The 18,075-nt window shown below is 37.9% G+C and overlaps 1 protein-coding gene and 2 long non-coding RNA genes across 5 annotated transcripts in view; 1 reads left to right on the forward strand and 2 right to left on the reverse strand.

The window, feature by feature from the left end:
* Nucleotides 1-18,075, reverse strand: part of mc5rb (melanocortin 5b receptor) — a gene marked incomplete at its 3' end in the record, with an annotated part of 363,126 nt that overhangs the window by 240,393 nt on the left and 104,658 nt on the right. The window lies entirely within an intron of this gene.
* On the forward strand, nt 5,470-8,015 carry LOC307005100. Its single transcript, XR_013799223.1, has 3 exons — nt 5,470-5,778; nt 6,489-6,590; nt 7,275-8,015. It is a non-coding gene; the product is annotated as an uncharacterized lncRNA (long non-coding RNA).
* LOC307005542 lies at nt 10,103-13,926 on the reverse strand. Of its 3 annotated transcripts, XR_013799295.1 has the most exons (5): nt 13,539-13,926; nt 12,732-12,833; nt 11,852-11,973; nt 11,610-11,709; nt 10,103-10,473 (listed from the first exon to the last, which is right to left on the reverse strand). It is a non-coding gene; the product is annotated as an uncharacterized lncRNA (long non-coding RNA). The 3 variants fall into 3 exon arrangements; XR_013799296.1 differs by lacking the exon at nt 13,539-13,926 and having other exon boundaries at nt 11,610-11,706; nt 12,732-13,451; XR_013799297.1 differs by lacking the exon at nt 13,539-13,926 and having other exon boundaries at nt 12,732-13,448.

Genomic DNA, 18,075 nt, shown 5'->3' on the forward strand with positions numbered 1-18,075 from the left:
GAACAGAATCCGACGGCCAAAAAACAGCCGTCGAAATCCGTTCCCCCTGCATTTTTTACACAAGGAGGATCTTCTAATATCTATCAAAGTGCTTTGAATTCCAAGGTTGCCACAGCCTAGTGGTCCAGACATTAAGAGCTGAAGAATTTTAGGAGACGCAAGTTCAAATCCCGGCTCGCTGGCTTTTTTTAAATCCAATATTTTCCTTTCACAATAAAAGGTAAAAACTAGAAAATATATTTCTTTAAACTGGTGCCAGGTAAGCTCCATCCCCACACAAAATAAAATAAGATTTTTTTAAGCCACTACAACGCCTCTCATAATGGGAGTGGGGGAACGGATTCTGACAGCTGTTTTTTTTTACAGGGGGAACAAAATCCGACGGCCAAAAAACAGCCGTCGAAATCCGTTCCCCCTGCATTTTTTACACAAGGAGGATCTTCTAATATCTATCAAAGTGCTTTGAATTCCAAGGTTGCCACAGCCTAGTGGTCCAGACATTAAGAGCTGAAGAATTTTAGGAGACGCAAGTTCAAATCCCGGCTCGCTGGCTTTTTTTAAATCCAATATTTTCCTTTCACAATAAAAGGTAAAAACTAGAAAATATATTTCTTTAAACTGGTGCCAGGTAAGCTCCATCCCCTCACAAAATAAAATAAGATCTTTATTAAGCCACTACAATGCCTCTCATAATGGGAGTGGGGGAACGGATTCTGACAGCTATTTTTTTTTACAGGGGGAACAGAATCCGACGGCCAAAAAACAGCCGTCGAAATCCGTTCCCCCAGTATTTTTTACACTAGGAGGATCTTCTAATATCTATCAAAGTGCTTTGAATTCTATGGTTGCCACAGCCTAGTGGTCCAGGCACTGACATTTAGAGCCAACGATTTTTAGGTGACCCAAGTTCAAGTCCCGCCCCGCTGGCTTTTTTTTATCCAATATTTTCCTTTCACAATAAAAGGTAAAAAAATCGAAAATATATTTCTTTAAACTGGTGCAAGGTAAGCTCCATCCCCACACAAAATAAAATACGATTTTTTTAAGCCACTACAACGCCTCTCATAATGGGAGTGGGGGAACGGATTCTGACAGCTATTTTTTTTTACAGGGGGAACAGAATCCGACGGCCAAAAAACAGCCGTCGAAATCCGTTCCCCCTGCATTTTTTACACAAGGAGGATCTTCTAATATCTATCAAAGTGCTTTGAATTCCAAGGTTGCCACAGCCTAGTGGTCCAGACATTAAGAGCTGAAGAATTTTAGGAGACGCAAGTTCAAATCCCGGCTCGCTGGCTTTTTTTAAATCCAATATTTTCCTTTCACAATAAAAGGTAAAAACTAGAAAATATATTTCTTTAAACTGGTGCCAGGTAAGCTCCATCCCCACACAAAATAAAATAAGATTTTTTTAAGCCACTACAACACCTCATAATGGGAGTGGGGGAACGGATTCCAACAGCTGTTTATTTTACAGGGGGAACAGAATCCGACGACCAAAAAACAGCCGTCGAAATCCGTTCCCCCTGCATTTTTTACACAAGGAAGATCTTCTAATATCTATCAAAGTGCTTTGAATTCCAAGGTTGCCACAGCCTAGTGGTCCAGGCACTGACATTTAGAGGTATAGATTTTTAGGTGACCCAAGTTCAAGTCCCGGCTCGCTGGCTTTTTTTAATCCAATATTTTCCTTTCACAATAAAAGGTAAAAAAATCGAAAATATATTTCTTTAAACTGGTGCAAGGTAAGCTCCATCCCCACACAAAATAAAATAAGATTTTTTTAAGCCACTACAACGCCTCTCATAATGGGAGTGGGGGAACGGATTCCGACAGCTGTTTATTTTACAGGGGGAACAGAATCCGACGGCCAAAAAACAGCCGTCGAAATCCGTTCCCCCTGTATTTTTTACACAAGGAGGATCTTCTAATAGCTATCAAAGTGCTTTGAAATCCAAGGTTGCCACAGCCTAGTGGTCCAGACATTAAGAGCTTAAGATTTTTAGGAGACAAGTTCAAATCCCGACTCGCTGGCTTTTTTTTAATCCAATATTTTCCTTTCACAATAAAAGGTAAAAACTCGAAAATATATTTCCTTAAACTGATGCACTTATTTAAAGAGCTGTCCTGTAGCTCAAGCAGTAGAGCATTGGTGCTTGCAATGCTAAGGTCATAGGTTCGATTCCAAGGGAAAGCAGAAACCGAAAACAATACAAAATGTGTACCATGAAATTCAAACTACGTTGCTCTGGATCAACAATCTGCCAAATGCTTAAATGTAAACGATGACAGTTAACCTCTATCCTCAAACTAAATACTATCAACCTTTATTCAAGCCACTACATCAACACCTCTCATAATGGGAACGTATTCTGACATATGTTTTTTTGCCGTCGGATTCTTTCCCCTGCATTTTTTACACAAGGAGGATCTTCTAATATCTATCAAAGTGCTTTGAATTCCAAGGTTGCCACAGCCTAGTGGTCCAGACATTAAGAGCTGAAGAATTTTAGGAGACGCAAGTTCAAATCCCGGCTCGCTGGCTTTTTTTAAATCCAATATTTTCCTTTCACAATAAAAGGTAAAAACTAGAAAATTTATTTCTTGAAACTGGTGTCAGGTAAGCTCCATCCCCACACAAAATAAAATAAGATTTTTTTAAGCCACTACAACACCTCATAATGGGAGTGGGGGAACGGATTCCGACAGCTGTTTATTTTACAGGGGGAACAGAATCCGACGACCAAAAAACAGCCGTCGAAATCCGTTCCCCCTGTATTTTTTACACAAGGAGGATCTTCTAATATCTATAAAAGTGCTTTTAATTCCACGGTTGTCACAGCCTAGTGGTCCAGGCACTGACATTTAGAGCCAACGATTTTTAGGTGACCCAAGTTCAAGTCCCGGCTCGCTGGCTTTTTTTTATCCAATATTTTCCTTTCACAATAAAAGGTAAAAAAAATCGAAAATATATTTCTTTAAACTGGTGCAAGGTAAGCTCCATCCCCACACAAAATAAAATAAGAATTTTTTAAGCCACTACAACGCATCTCATAATGGGAGTGGGGGAACGGATTCTGACGGCTATTTTTTTTTACAGGGGGAACAGAATCCGACGGCCAAAAAACAGCCGTCGAAATCCGTTCCCCCTGCATTTTTTACACAAGGAGGATCTTCTAATATCTATCAGCTTTGAATTTCAAGGTTGCCACAGCCTAGTGGTCCAGACATTAAGAGCTGAAGAATTTTAGGTGACCAAGTTCAAGTCCCGCCTCGCTGGCTTTTTTTAAATCCAATATTTTCCTTTCACAATAAAAGGTAAAAACTCGAAAATTTATTTCTTGAAACTGGTGTCAGGTAAGCTCCATCCCCACACAAAATAAAATAAGATTTTTTTAAGCCACTACAACGCCTCTCATAATGGGAGTGGGGGAACGGATTCCGACAGCTGTTTTTTTTTACAGGGGGAACAGAATCCGACGGCCAAAAAACAGCCGTCGAAATCCGTTCCCCCTGCATTTTTTACACAAGGAGGATCTTCTAATATCTATCAAAGTGCTTTGAATTCCAAGGTTACCACAGCCTAGTGGTCCAGGCACTGACATTTAGAGGTAAAGATTTTTAGGTGACCCAGGTTCAAATCCCGGCTCGCTGGCTTTTTTTATCCAATATTTTCCTTTCACAATAAAAGGTAAAAACTCGAAAAAATAGTTCTTGAAACTGGTGCCAGGTAAGCTCCATCCCCACACAAAATAAAATAAGATTTTTTTAAGCCACTACAACGCCTCTCATAATGGGAGTGGGGGAATGGATTCTGACAGCTGTTTTTTTTTTACAGGGGGAACAAAATCCGACGGCCAAAAAACAGCCGTCGAAATCCGTTCCCCCTGCATTTTTTACACAAGGAGGATCTTCTAATATCTATCAAAGTGCTTTGAATTCCAAGGTTGCCACAGCCTAGTGGTCCAGACATTAAAAGCTGAAGAATTTTAGGAGACACAAGTTCAAATCCCGGCTCGCTGGCTTTTTTTAAATCCAATATTTTCCTTTCACAATAAAAGGTAAAAAAAAATCGAAAATATATTTCTTTAAACTGGTGCAAGGTAAGCTCCATCCCCACACAAAATAAAATAAGATTTTTTTAAGCCACTACAACGCCTCTCATAATGGGAGTGGGGGAACGGATTCTGACAGCTATTTTTTTTTACAGGGGGAACAGAATCCGACGGCCAAAAAACAGCCGTCGAAATCCGTTCCCCCTGCATTTTTTACACAAGGAGGATCTTCTAATATCTATGAAAGTGCTTTGAATTCCACGGTTGCCACAGCCTAGTGTTCCAGGCACTGACATTTAGAGCCAACGATTTTTAGGTGACCCAAGTTCAAGTCCCGCCTCGCTGGCTTTTTTTTTATCCAATATTTTCCTTTCACAATAAAAGGTAAAAACTCGAAAATATATTTCTTGAAACTGGTGCCAGGTAAGCTCCATCCCCACACAAAATAAAATGAGATTTTTTTAAGCCACTACAACGCCTCTCATAATGGGAGTGGGGGAACGGATTCCGACAGCTGTTTTTTTTTTACAGGGGGAACAGAATCCGACGGCCAAAAAACAGCCGTCGAAATCCGTTCCCCCTGCATTTTTTACACAAGGAGGATCTTCTAATATCTATCAAAGTGCTTTGAATTCCAAGGTTGCCACAGGCTAGTGGTCCAGACATTAAGAGCTGAAGAATTTTAGGAGACGCAAGTTCAAATCCCGGCTCGCTGGCTTTTTTTAAATCCAATATTTTCCTTTCACAATAAAAGGTAAAAACTAGAAAATATATTTCTTTAAACTGGTGCCAGGTAAGCTCCATCCCCACACAAAATAAAATAAGATTTTTTTAAGCCACTACAACGCCTCTCATAATGGGAGTGGGGGAACGGATTCTGACAGCTGTTTTTTTTTACAGGGGGAACAAAATCCGACGGCCAAAAAACAGCCGTCGAAATCCGTTCCCCCTGCATTTTTTACACAAGGAGGATCTTCTAATATCTATCAAAGTGCTTTGAATTCCAAGGTTGCCACAGCCTAGTGGTCCAGACATTAAAAGCTGAAGAATTTTAGGAGACACAAGTTCAAATCCCGGCTCGCTGGCTTTTTTTAAATCCAATATTTTCCTTTCACAATAAAAGGTAAAAACTAGAAAATATATTTCTTTAAACTGGTGCCAGGTAAGCTCCATCCCCTCACAAAATAAAATAAGATCTTTATTAAGCCACTACAATGCCTCTCATAATGGGAGTGGGGGAACGGATTCTGACAGCTATTTTTTTTTACAGGGGGAACAGAATCCGACGGCCAAAAAACAGCCGTCGAAATCCGTTCCCCCTGTATTTTTTCAACCCAGTCTCACGGCAGTTCGTGATATGGTCACGTAATTTAATCTATTTATTCGTGGCACGGGCACGTTTATTTCGTTATTTTCGTAATTCCAGCACGTTTTTTAAAACTAATGTATTTCAATGGGAAGCATCTTTCGTGATCAAAGCACGATTCTATCTGCCTATCGGGCTGCAGAGAAGCTGTTTAATCAACATTTATTCACGAGATCTTATCATGGTTTATGTATTTATTTTAATTATATTATTTCGTTCTTATTGCCAGGGAAGCTGGATTGCTTTGCTGTTTATTGATATTTAAAAAAATTATTTTGTTAGTAGGAAATCGCGCTGAAGAAGTCTCATTCCGAACACCTCGCGATATTTGGCATCAGTCACGTGTGCCAGGTGTTGGTAAGTAGTCGTAATTACGCTGTCCTAATAATGTTTGATATAATGTATTTTCTGTGTGTCGAAATTAATCAGATTAGCTCAAGTTCAGTCACTGCATTATATATGTCATCTCAACGGAGGCTTTGCGTTTCATTGCTTTCTATGAAAATGGTTTCTATGGTGATTAAACACTGTCTGTCACGTGATGTGCTATACAGTAGGCCTAGAGTAGACCTTCAATCAGTTAATCATATTCATATCAGGTTTTTAAGTTGTACAATTAGTTCCAAAGTTGTATATGTAGTAGAAGCACAGTAAAAACAACACCATGCTTTTACCACAGTAACATTAGTTTTACTGTGATAAGTGTAGTAAAAAGACAGTAATCACACAACTTACCATGCTTTTACCACACTATTGGTAGTTTTAATGTGGTACTTATTGTAAATGCGCAGTAACCACAACACTAACCATGCTTTTACCTCAGTAACCTTAGTTTTACTGTGATGGGTAGTAAAGGACAGCAATCACAAAACTTACCATGCTTTTACCTCAGTATTGGTAGTTTTAAAGTGATAATTGTTGTAAATTATGCATATTAACCACAACACCTTCCATGCTTTTAATGCTTAATAATGTAACATCCAATATTTGTAAGGAAAATCAGTACTTTTTCCTTTAAATAATCCTATATATTATACATAATGATATTTTATTTTCTCTGTTTTCAGCTGAAAAGACCAAAAGGGCCTTTCGAACTCAGTCAGCCCATTATTGTTTGAGGACAAGTAAACGGAGGAGACGGACCGCTGCAAAGACAAATATTCGCAATGGTACGTATGTGTTGGTTTTAACCCTAAATCAAACATTTTATCAAGCATTTGTTGTTTCTTAAACCTGTTCTTACAAAACCCATAGCCCAATCAGTATGAACAGTCTCAAAGTCTTAATAATTCACAAGATTTAACAAGTTGTCAAATTCGTACGATACTAGTACATATTTGTATACTCGTACATAATCCTGCAGCTTTTACTCCTAGTGCTCATTGGCTACTGCCTCAATTCCTGTACATATTTATCGCGATATTTGTAAATCAGTTGCGCCCCTTCTTGGATAGTAGTCTGATGTCCCACACACTGTCAGAAAGTTTATATTAATTGCATTGTGTATTCATTAAAATTATTACAAATTAGTCCCTGTCTGTTGTGTTCATGTTCCAATGTCCAATGATACATGATGTCTCTCCACACCTCATAACCTACCTCTGTTTGCAAGAGTGGAAAAGCTAATCTGACTTGTCACATGACATCAGATACGCGATTATTTTGTCGTAATCAGATCAGTTACACTGCTGATAACTGTCCCGTTTGCATGTAAATCATGTTATTTTTAAACGAGTTCATATGATTATTGCTTGCTATTAAAGACATACTTTTATTCATAGAAATGCCCACATATCAGTGAACGTATAACATAAAAATGCTTTTAACATTGAATTATGCAACACTCTTTACAGAAATATATCCCACAGTTATGGATAAACTCCCAACATCATCATCAAGTCCTGTGCTGGGCACATTGGGCAACAAGTGTCCTCCAACGTATTCGATCCGTGGCCAAGTTCTCCGCATCTTCCCATGGGACACTGACATTCTTCAGCTCTTCGTGAAACATCTGTCTCCATGTCTTCCTAGGTCTTCCCGGTCTCCTGCATCCTCCTGGTGGTGTCCACTTCATCACTGTCTTTGGGTGGTGTTGTTTGGGCATGCGTCGGATGTGTCCAGCGAGGTGCACCCTTTGCTCTGTCACAGTTTCTGAAAGTCTTCATGTGAAGTCCCACTCCTCCTCAGGATCTCTTTGATATATGCAGAACCAATATTGAAAATAGTGATTTATCTTTTTTCCATATTGTTAAAGCATTTTGTTTTCTCTTTTCAGCTTCATAAACTGTGCTTGATGTCTGCCTAATGCCTTCATCAAAGAAGCGTCAGTGCGCATCAGGTGTTTTGCTAAAGGACATATTCATTGCCATCCATTAGTTCTAGTCATGCAGTGACTTCATGATGCAATAGACAAATGTATATTTCTGCAAGTGTATATAGCAGGTGTTTGTCCGAACAATTGAAGATAGTGAGAGTGTTCAGGAAAACCTTTAGAAAACAATCCATATTTATGGAAATCTTATTGGTGCTGAAAGAATATTACAGAAATGAGACACTTGCATACTGGACATTATTCTGAGTTTGTTACCTTTACATTTAGATGGACTTAATGTCTTACATTTGTAAATGTAAATGTAATATACCCGTGAATGTATTTTATTGAAGCATTTTCTTACTGACGTTTATAATCATTAACTATTTTAAGTTGCCTTTCATTTAGTGACAATAAAAGTGATTAATGATCACAAGGATATAGAATTAAAGTTGAGAATGTAAAACGTTGTGCTTACGTTTTTGCCTATTTGTTCTTTAAAGCGAAGAAACAAATATATTTTCACATAACAAAGTTGAATCTCATCTCTTGGTTTGTAAAAATATAACTTCATCATAGCGATTTGTTTTAACGTTACTGTATATGTCCCTATAATAGATTGCCCCTGTATCTTATACCTGTTTTTTTATATAATTAACTTATTTTTATACTCTTGTGCAGTAGGTTTGGCACTACATTTGTCTTTAAACAGTTTGACATTAAATATTGGAATATGCTTTCAAAATTGTGTGCATTCATTGTGATTTTGTTACATTTATTTGAATATAATTGAAATACCTTTGATATACTATACATACACTGTAAATGTTAGAAGCACTTTAGTATATGTAATTATCTTTAATTAAAATACTGCAAAACTACCCCTGCTGTAGGCCATTGCTTAGAAAAAAGTTTATCTTTCAAATGTATTTATGAATTAGTCTAATCAAATAAAAACATTTGTGTCATTGATCATGTGATCTCGTTTTTGGATGGTAACCACACAAAGGAGTCTTTTGTTTTTAAATGTGAGTTTTATAATTTAATTAGAATTAATACATTACAGCCCAAATATTGTTTGGGTTTAAATATGAAATATTTAAGGTATCTATCCCTGTAGCCGGAACCAGAAGAGATCTGTCATCATTTACCATAAATGGGCAAGTAAGTGTGACGCTTCTGTACAGCTGGATTGTTATTGGCTGTGACTTTATCGCAGAACTCGCTGTGATTGGACTATCGTTTAACCCATATAAAACGGCGCTTCATGTTACAAAGTATGTTTTGGTGTTATTATTGTGTTAGTTACACATAAAGTTAATGATAAAGTGTCTCTGTTTTGTGAGAAATTGCTCCTTTACTGAGATCCCCACCCTAACCCTAAGCATGGCTGCACATTTCAATGAACTACAGGACAATGTTTCCTGTTCCATTGATAGCATGACAGAGATATGTGGGTAATGTAGTTTAAAACGTTTAGTAATGAAACAATAAATGTTAAATACATAATATCTTTAATTGACAACTGGATATCTAAATTTGTTCATTGTGCAAACCTTTATGACATATATGAGGGACAGGCTGAAATTTGATAATTTACTGTGAGCACTTTAAAAATAACCTTTATGCCAGCTTTCCGTCTATGTCAGAAAACTGGGCCCAACATTATTTAGTAAACATAGCATAAGCAGTTGTCCTGCCGATTTTCTCTTTGATACACTAACCGGACTGTGAGTTACAGCCATTTGAAATGTGCAGTTTTTTGCTCTTCTGGGGGGCCCTTGGGGGTGGAAGTGCAGTACTATCTACACAGATCTACACACACTATTACACAGGGATAATGCACCATTCAGTAAAACAAACAAAACAAAACAGTGCCTACATTTCCTTTTCACCCCCTCTGGTTGCTGCTTATATGCCTGACATCAGTAACGTCTATGCTTTCATTTTAAATGCAGTAGGCTAGTAGATGTACTAGAATGATCAACATGGATCATCTTCAATTATGCTTGAAGTGTTTATAGCAAGATAGCCACTGCAGCCTCTTGTTATTCACATAGCTTCCCTTTATTTCACTGCAAACATTGCAGTTGCAGCTTATACATGCAAGTATGTGCAACTTTTGTTGCATTGTTTTGTTGCAACTTTTGTCCCAAATATCATTAACCAGATCTAAATGTGTATGTCCTAAGAAAAAGAATCATGGTAATTAATTATATGTAGTTGTTTTTAAATTATGAACTAAACTAAAGAAATAAGAAATTCAAATTTCTCAAATATTGTTTTTATTTACTGTACCGAACACCACTTTCAATAAACAATATTCACCACTTTATTACACAACACTTTATTGGAGGACACAGCATAAAGTTGATAAAGTAGCATAAAGAATGAGATTCAAGATAAATAAAAATGTGTCTTCAAAAATACATTAACATCATATTAATCCATTCACAGCTGCTGAGCCACAAAATGAGTGCCAGAGAATCATATTCAGTCACCTATGATACAGAAAACAGATTTGATAATAATGATTCATTATCACTAAACTGGTTTCTTGCTCTTCCCTGTACATGTCTCGATCATGTTCATGTTCTTCTTCCTCGTCTAAACAGTTTGTTCAGGTGTACCCTGTAGTACAACAGATGAACAGAAGATGTGATCACTGATGTGGTGTAGCTTTTTCTCAACCAGAGGAAGAAGTCTCAACATCCCATTGTCAGGCGTTCTCCAGTCCTGGTCTGAAAGTAAAGCAAAAAACACAAACAATACAAATTAAGTTGTTTAATGGACAGTCAGGTCAGCTTATGGCTACTTTTACACGTGGATGGCTATTTTCATAAACGGACATTTCACCCCTCTTCGTTTTCAAAAATAACATTGTGCACACGAACCCGTGTATATGCCGTCCAGAGCATGCCAAACCTGTAGGTGGCAGTGTAACAAGAAGCTCAAGCCCACGTTAGCCAATCAGAATCCCGAAAATAGTCTCATATTGTGACGTCGCTGCCTAAAACTCAGTTTTTCTCAGTTTACATGCAAACGTGCAAACAAGTTTTCCAAAATCTCCACTTTGGCCGGAGTTTTTAGAAATAATCGTTTTCTGTGATAAAAACTGGGTTTTCGTGTAAATGAGAGGCCAAACCGCAGGGAAATATCAGTGTCTTCACTTCGTGTAAACGGGGCCTATGTTCTGAGATATATTAAGCAGTGATGGGCTACTCTGGCCCTTAGCGTCCACTGTCCTGCAGATTTAGCTCCAACCTCAAACCCTCCTGCCTATTGTCTATAAGTAAAGCTGAAGACTTTCATATGTGCTCAATTAGGGTTGGAGGTAAACTCTCAACCTTAAAAAGGAGAACGCAAAAGGGCCAGAGTTGCCCGTTCCTGATTTAAATTTACAAAGCAGCAGTCAGTACATTAATTTACACATTGAAGTATTTATATATATATATATATGTGTATAAAATAAATCAATGTGTATATTATATAATGTACTGACTGCTGCTTTGTAAATTTAAATCAGAAACGGGCAACTCTGGCCCTTTTGCGTTCTCCTTTTTAAGGTTGAGAGTGTATATATATATATGTATATATATACATATATATAATATTTCAGCACATTATATAAGCTAAATACTGAAGAAAAAATGTTTTACCCATATCAACAGCAACCTATTTTAAAATATCTTTAAGAAAGGCATGGTCTCTTTTGCCTTTGCAAGTAATGCTTGATTTTTTTCAAGACAACATACTCTTCTGTCACTTGTTTCAAGAGCTTCCTGTAACCTGTACAATGTAAAATTGTCAACATCAAATTATGTACTACATATTACAGCATTGTTTCCATACAAGACATACCAATGGACTCGCGTACCTTTCTGTCTTCTTTGGGCACCAGATGTTCCTTCCTCACCCGAAACAAAGGACTTATTTGATTAGCTTGTGTTGATATAAGGACTGGTCTTCCTTCTCTGCTGTAAAACAAGAAAGTATCTACTTACTCGTGCAATTACTATTGTTCTTGAAACATAAATTAAGACAGTTATAATTTACCTTACGATTCAGGAGAGAGCATTTGATGAGTAAATACTGATTGAAATGTTCTAGAAACTTTACCTGGGAAGGGCTGATCACGGCAAGATCCGCTGCGACTCACTAGTAGCTCTTGTGAGAGTTGGCTCTTAAAAGAGGTGTTGAGTTTGATGTTGTAGAGATCTAAAAAAAAGGACAAAGTAATCCTGCAATACAGAAAGGAAGGTAATTTTATTACATTACATGCAAGCAGTCAGTTATACAACTGTGGGATATATTTCTGTAAAGAGTGTTGCATAATTAAATGTTAAAAGCATTTTTATGTTATACGTTCACTGATATGTGGGCATTTCTATGAATAAAAGTATGTCTTTAATAGCAAGCAATAATCATATGAACTCGTTTAAAAATAACATGATTTACATGCAAACGGGACAGTTATCAGCAGTGTAACTGATCTGATTACGACAAAATAATCGCGTATCTGATGTCATGTGACAAGTCAGATTAGCTTTTCCACTCTTGCAAACAGAGGTAGGTTATGAGGTGTGGAGAGACATCATGTATCATTGGACATTGGAACATGAACACAACAGACAGGGACTAATTTGTAATAATTTTAATGAATACACAATGCAATTAATATAAACTTTCTGACAGTGTGTGGGACATCAGACTACTATCCAAGAAGGGGCGCAACTGATTTACAAATATCGCGATAAATATGTACAGGAATTGAGGCAGTAGCCAATGAGCACTAGGAGTAAAAGCTGCAGGATTATGTACGAGTATACAAATATGTACTAGTATCGTACGAATTTGACAACTTGTTAAATCTTGTGAATTATTAAGACTTTGAGACTGTTCATACTGATTGGGCTATGGGTTTTGTAAGAACAGGTTTAAGAAACAACAAATGCTTGATAAAATGTTTGATTTAGGGTTAAAACCAACACATACGTACCATTGCGAATATTTGTCTTTGCAGCGGTCCGTCTCCTCCGTTTACTTGTCCTCAAACAATAATGGGCTGACTGAGTTCGAAAGGCCCTTTTGGTCTTTTCAGCTGAAAACAGAGAAAATAAAATATCATTATGTATAATATATAGGATTATTTAAAGGAAAAAGTACTGATTTTCCTTACAAATATTGGATGTTACATTATTAAGCATTAAAAGCATGGAAGGTGTTGTGGTTAATATGCATAATTTACAACAATTATCACTTTAAAACTACCAATACTGAGGTAAAAGCATGGTAAGTTTTGTGATTGCTGTCCTTTACTACCCATCACAGTAAAACTAAGGTTACTGAGGTAAAAGCATGGTTAGTGTTGTGGTTACTGCGCATTTACAATAAGTACCACATTAAAACTACCAATAGTGTGGTAAAAGCATGGTAAGTTGTGTGATTACTGTCTTTTTACTACACTTATCACAGTAAAACTAATGTTACTGTGGTAAAAGCATGGTGTTGTTTTTACTGTGCTTCTACTACATATACAACTTTGGAACTAATTGTACAACTTAAAAACCTGATATGAATATGATTAACTGATTGAAGGTCTACTCTAGGCCTACTGTATAGCACATCACGTGACAGACAGTGTTTAATCACCATAGAAACCATTTTCATAGAAAGCAATGAAACGCCTCCGTTGAGATGACAGATATAATGCAGTGACTGAACTTGAGCTAATCTGATTAATTTCGACACACAGAAAATACATTATATCAAACATTATTAGGACAGCGTATTTACGACTACTTACCAACACCTGGCACACGTGAACTGATGCCAAATATCGCGAGGTGTTCGGAATGAGACTTCTTCAGCGCGATTTCCTACTAACAAAATAATTTTTTAAAATATCAATAAACAGCAAAGCAATCCAGCTTCCCTGGCAATAAGAACGAAATAATATAATTAAAATAAATACATAAACCATGATAAGATCTCGTGAATAAATGTTGATTAAACAGCTTCTCTGCAGCCCGATAGGCAGATAGAATCGTGCTTTGATCACGAAAGATGCTTCCCATTGAAATACATTAGTTTTAAAAAACGTGCTGGAATTACGAAAATAACGAAATAAACGTGCCCGTGCCACGAATCAATAGATTAAATTACGTGACCATATCACGAACTGCCGTGAGACTGGGTTGATTTTTTACACTAGGAGGATCTTCTAATATCTATCAAAGTGCTTTGAATTCTACGGTTGCCACAGCCTAGTGGTCCAGGCACTGACATTTAGAGCCAACGATTTTTAGGTGACCCAAGTTCAAGTCCCGCCCCGCTGGCTTTTTTTTATCCAATATATTCCTTTCACAATAAAAGGTAAAAAAATCGAAAATATATTTCTTTAAACTGGTGCAAGGTAAGCTCCATCCCCACACAAAATAAAATAAGATTTTTTTAAGCCACTACAACGCCTCTCATAATGGGAGTGGGGGAACGGATTCCAACAGCTGTTTATTTTACAGGGGGAACAGAATCCGACGACCAAAAAACAGCCGTCGAAATCCGTTCCCCCTGTATTTTTTACACAAGGAGGATCTTCTAATATCTATCAAAGTGCTTTGAATTCCAAGGTTGCCACAGCCTAGTGGTCCAGACATTAAGAGCTGAAGAATTTTAGGAGACGCAAGTTCAAATCCCGGCTCGCTGGCTTTTTTTAAATCCAATATTTTCCTTTCACAATAAAAGGTAAAAACTAGAAAATATATTTCTTTAAACTGGTGCCAGGTAAGCTCCATCCCCACACAAAATAAAATAAGATTTTTTTAAGCCACTACAACGCCTCTCATAATGGGAGTGGGGGAACGGATTCTGACAGCTGTTTTTTTTTACAGGGGGAACAAAATCCGACGGCCAAAAAACAGCCGTCGAAATCCGTTCCCCCTGCATTTTTTACACAAGGAGGATCTTCTAATATCTATCAAAGTGCTTTGAATTCCAAGGTTGCCACAGCCTAGTGGTCCAGACATTAAAAGCTGAAGAATTTTAGGAGACGCAAGTTCAAATCCCGGCTCGCTGGCTTTTTTTAAATCCAATATTTTCCTTTCACAATAAAAGGTAAAAACTAGAAAATATATTTCTTTAAACTGGTGCCAGGTAAGCTCCATCCCCTCACAAAATAAAATAAGATCTTTATTAAGCCACTACAATGCCTCTCATAATGGGAGTGGGGGAACGGATTCTGACAGCTATTTTTTTTTACAGGGGGAACAGAATCCGACGGCCAAAAAACAGCCGTCGAAATCCGTTCCCCCTGTATTTTTTACACTAGGAGGATCTTCTAATATCTATCAAAGTGCTTTGAATTCTACGGTTGCCACAGCCTAGTGGTCCAGGCACTGACATTTAGAGCCAACTATTTTTAGGTGACCCAAGTTCAAGTCCCGCCCCGCTGGCTTTTTTTTATCCAATATTTTCCTTTCACAATAAAAGGTAAAAAAATCGAAAATATATTTCTTTAAACTGGTGCAAGGTAAGCTCCATCCCCACACAAAATAAAATAAGATTTTTTTAAGCCACTACAACGCCTCTCATAATGGGAGTGGGGGAACGGATTCCGACAGCTGTTTTTTTTTTACAGGGGGAACAGAATCCGACGGCCAAAAAACAGCCGTCGAAATCCGTTCCCCCTGCATTTTTTACACAAGGAGGATCTTCTAATATCTATCAAAGTGCTTTGAATTTCAAGGTTGCCACAGCCTAGTGGTCCAGACATTAAGAGCTGAAGAATTTTAGGAGACGCAAGTTCAAATCCCGGCTCGCTGGCTTTTTTTAAATCCAATATTTTCCTTTCACAATAAAAGGTAAAAACTAGAAAATATATTTCTTTAAACTGGTGCCAGGTAAGCTCCATGCCCACACAAAATAAAATAAGATTTTTTTAAGCCACTACAACACCTCATAATGGGAGTGGGGGAACGGATTCCGACAGCTGTTTTTTTTTACAGGGGGAACAGAATCCGACGGCCAAAAAACAGCCGTCGAAATCCGTTCCCCCTGTATTTTTTACACAAGGAGGATCTTCTAATATCTATAAAAGTGCTTTGAATTCCACGGTTGCCACAGCCTAGTGGTCCAGGCACTGACATTTAGAGGCAAAAATTTTTAGGTGACCCAAGTTCAAGTCCCGGCTCGCTGGCTTTTTTTTATCCAATATTTTCCTTTCACAATAAAAGGTAAAAAAAAATCGAAAATATATTTCTTTAAACTGGTGCCAGGTAAGCTCCATCCCCACACAAAATAAAATAAGATTTTTTTAAGCCACTACAACGCCTCTCATAATGGGAGTGGGGGAACGGATTCTGACAGCTGTTTTTTTTTACAGGGGGAACAGAATCCGACGGCCAAAAAACAGCCGTCGAAATCCGTCCCCCCTGCATTTTTTACACAAGGAGGATCTTCTAATATCTATCAAAGTGCTTTGAATTCCAAGGTTGCCACAGCCTAGTGGTCCAGGCACTGACATTTAGAAGTATAGATTTTTAGGTGACCCAAGTTCAAATCCCGGCTCGCTGGCTTTTTTTATCCAATATTTTCCTTTCACAATAAAAGGTAAAAAAATCGAAAATATATTTCTTTAAACTGGTGCAAGGTAAGCTCCATCCCCACACAAAATAAAATAAGATTTTTTTAAGCCACTACAACGCCTCTCATAATGGGAGTGGGGGAACGGATTCTGACAGCTATTTTTTTTACAGGGGGAACAGAATCCGACGGCCAAAAAACAGCCGTCGAAATCCGTTCCCCCTGCATTTTTTACACAAGGAGGATCTTCTAATATCTATCAAAGTGCTTTGAATTCCAAGTTTGCCACAGCCTAGTGGTCCAGACATTAAGAGCTGAAGAATTTTAGGAGACGCAAGTTCAAATCCCAGCTCGCTGGCTTTTTTTAAATCCAATATTTTCCTTTCACAATAAAAGGTAAAAACTAGAAAATATATTTCTTTAAACTGGTGCCAGGTAAGCTCCATCCCCACACAAAATAAAATAAGATTTTTTTAAGCCACTACAACACCTCATAATGGGAGTGGGGGAACGGATTCCAACAGCTGTTTATTTTACAGGGGGAACAGAATCCGACGACCAAAAAACAGCCGTCGAAATCCGTTCCCCCTGTATTTTTTACACAAGGAGGATCTTCTAATATCTATAAAAGTGCTTTGAATTCCAAGGTTGCCACAGCCTAGTGGTCCAGGCACTGACATTTAGAGCCAACGATTTTTAGGTGACCCAAGTTCAAGTCCCGGTTCGCTGGCTTTTTTTTATCCAATATTTTCCTTTCACAATAAAAGGTAAAAAAAAATCGAAAATATATTTCTTTAAACTGGTGCAAGGTAAGCTCCATCCCCACACAAAATAAAATAAGATTTTTTTAAGCCACTACAACGCCTCTCATAATGGGAGTGGGGGAACGGATTCTGACAGCTATTTTTTTTTACAGGGGGAACAGAATCCGACGGCCAAAAAACAGCCGTCGAAATCCGTTCCCCCTGCATTTTTTACACAAGGAGGATCTTCTAATATCTATGAAAGTGCTTTGAATTCCACGGTTGCCACAGCCTAGTGGTCCAGGCACTGACATTTAGAGCCAACGATTTTTAGGTGACCCAAGTTCAAGTCCCGCCTCGCTGGCTTTTTTTTATCCAATATTTTCCTTTCACAATAAAAGGTAAAAACTAGAAAATATATTTCTTGAAACTGGTGCCAGGTAAGCTCCATCCCCACACAAAATAAAATAAGATTTTCAAGCCACTACAACGCCTCTCATAATGGGAGTGGGGGAACGGATTCCGACAGCTGTTTTTTTTTACAGGGGGAACAGAATCCGACGGCCAAAAAACAGCCGTCGAAATCCGTTCCCCCTGCATTTTTTACACAAGGAGGATCTTCTAATATCTATCAAAGTGCTTTGAATTCCAAGGTTGCCACAGCCTAGTGGTCCAGACATTAAGAGCTGAAGAATTTTAGGAGACGCAAGTTCAAATCCCGGCTCGCTGGCTTTTTTTAAATCCAATATTTTCCTTTCACAATAAAAGGTAAAAACTAGAAAATATATTTCTTTAAACTGGTGCCAGGTAAGCTCCATCCCCACACAAAATAAAATAAGATTTTTTTAAGCCACTACAACGCCTCTCATAATGGGAGTGGGGGAACGGATTCTGACAGCTGTTTTTTTTTACAGGGGGAACAAAATCCGACGGCCAAAAAACAGCCGTCGAAATCCGTTCCCCCTGCATTTTTTACACAAGGAGGATCTTCTAATATCTATCAAAGTGCTTTGAATTCCA

Source organism: Phoxinus phoxinus (genome assembly GCF_949152265.1).
Source record: "Phoxinus phoxinus genome assembly, chromosome: 10".
NCBI lineage: Eukaryota > Metazoa > Chordata > Actinopteri > Cypriniformes > Leuciscidae > Phoxinus > Phoxinus phoxinus.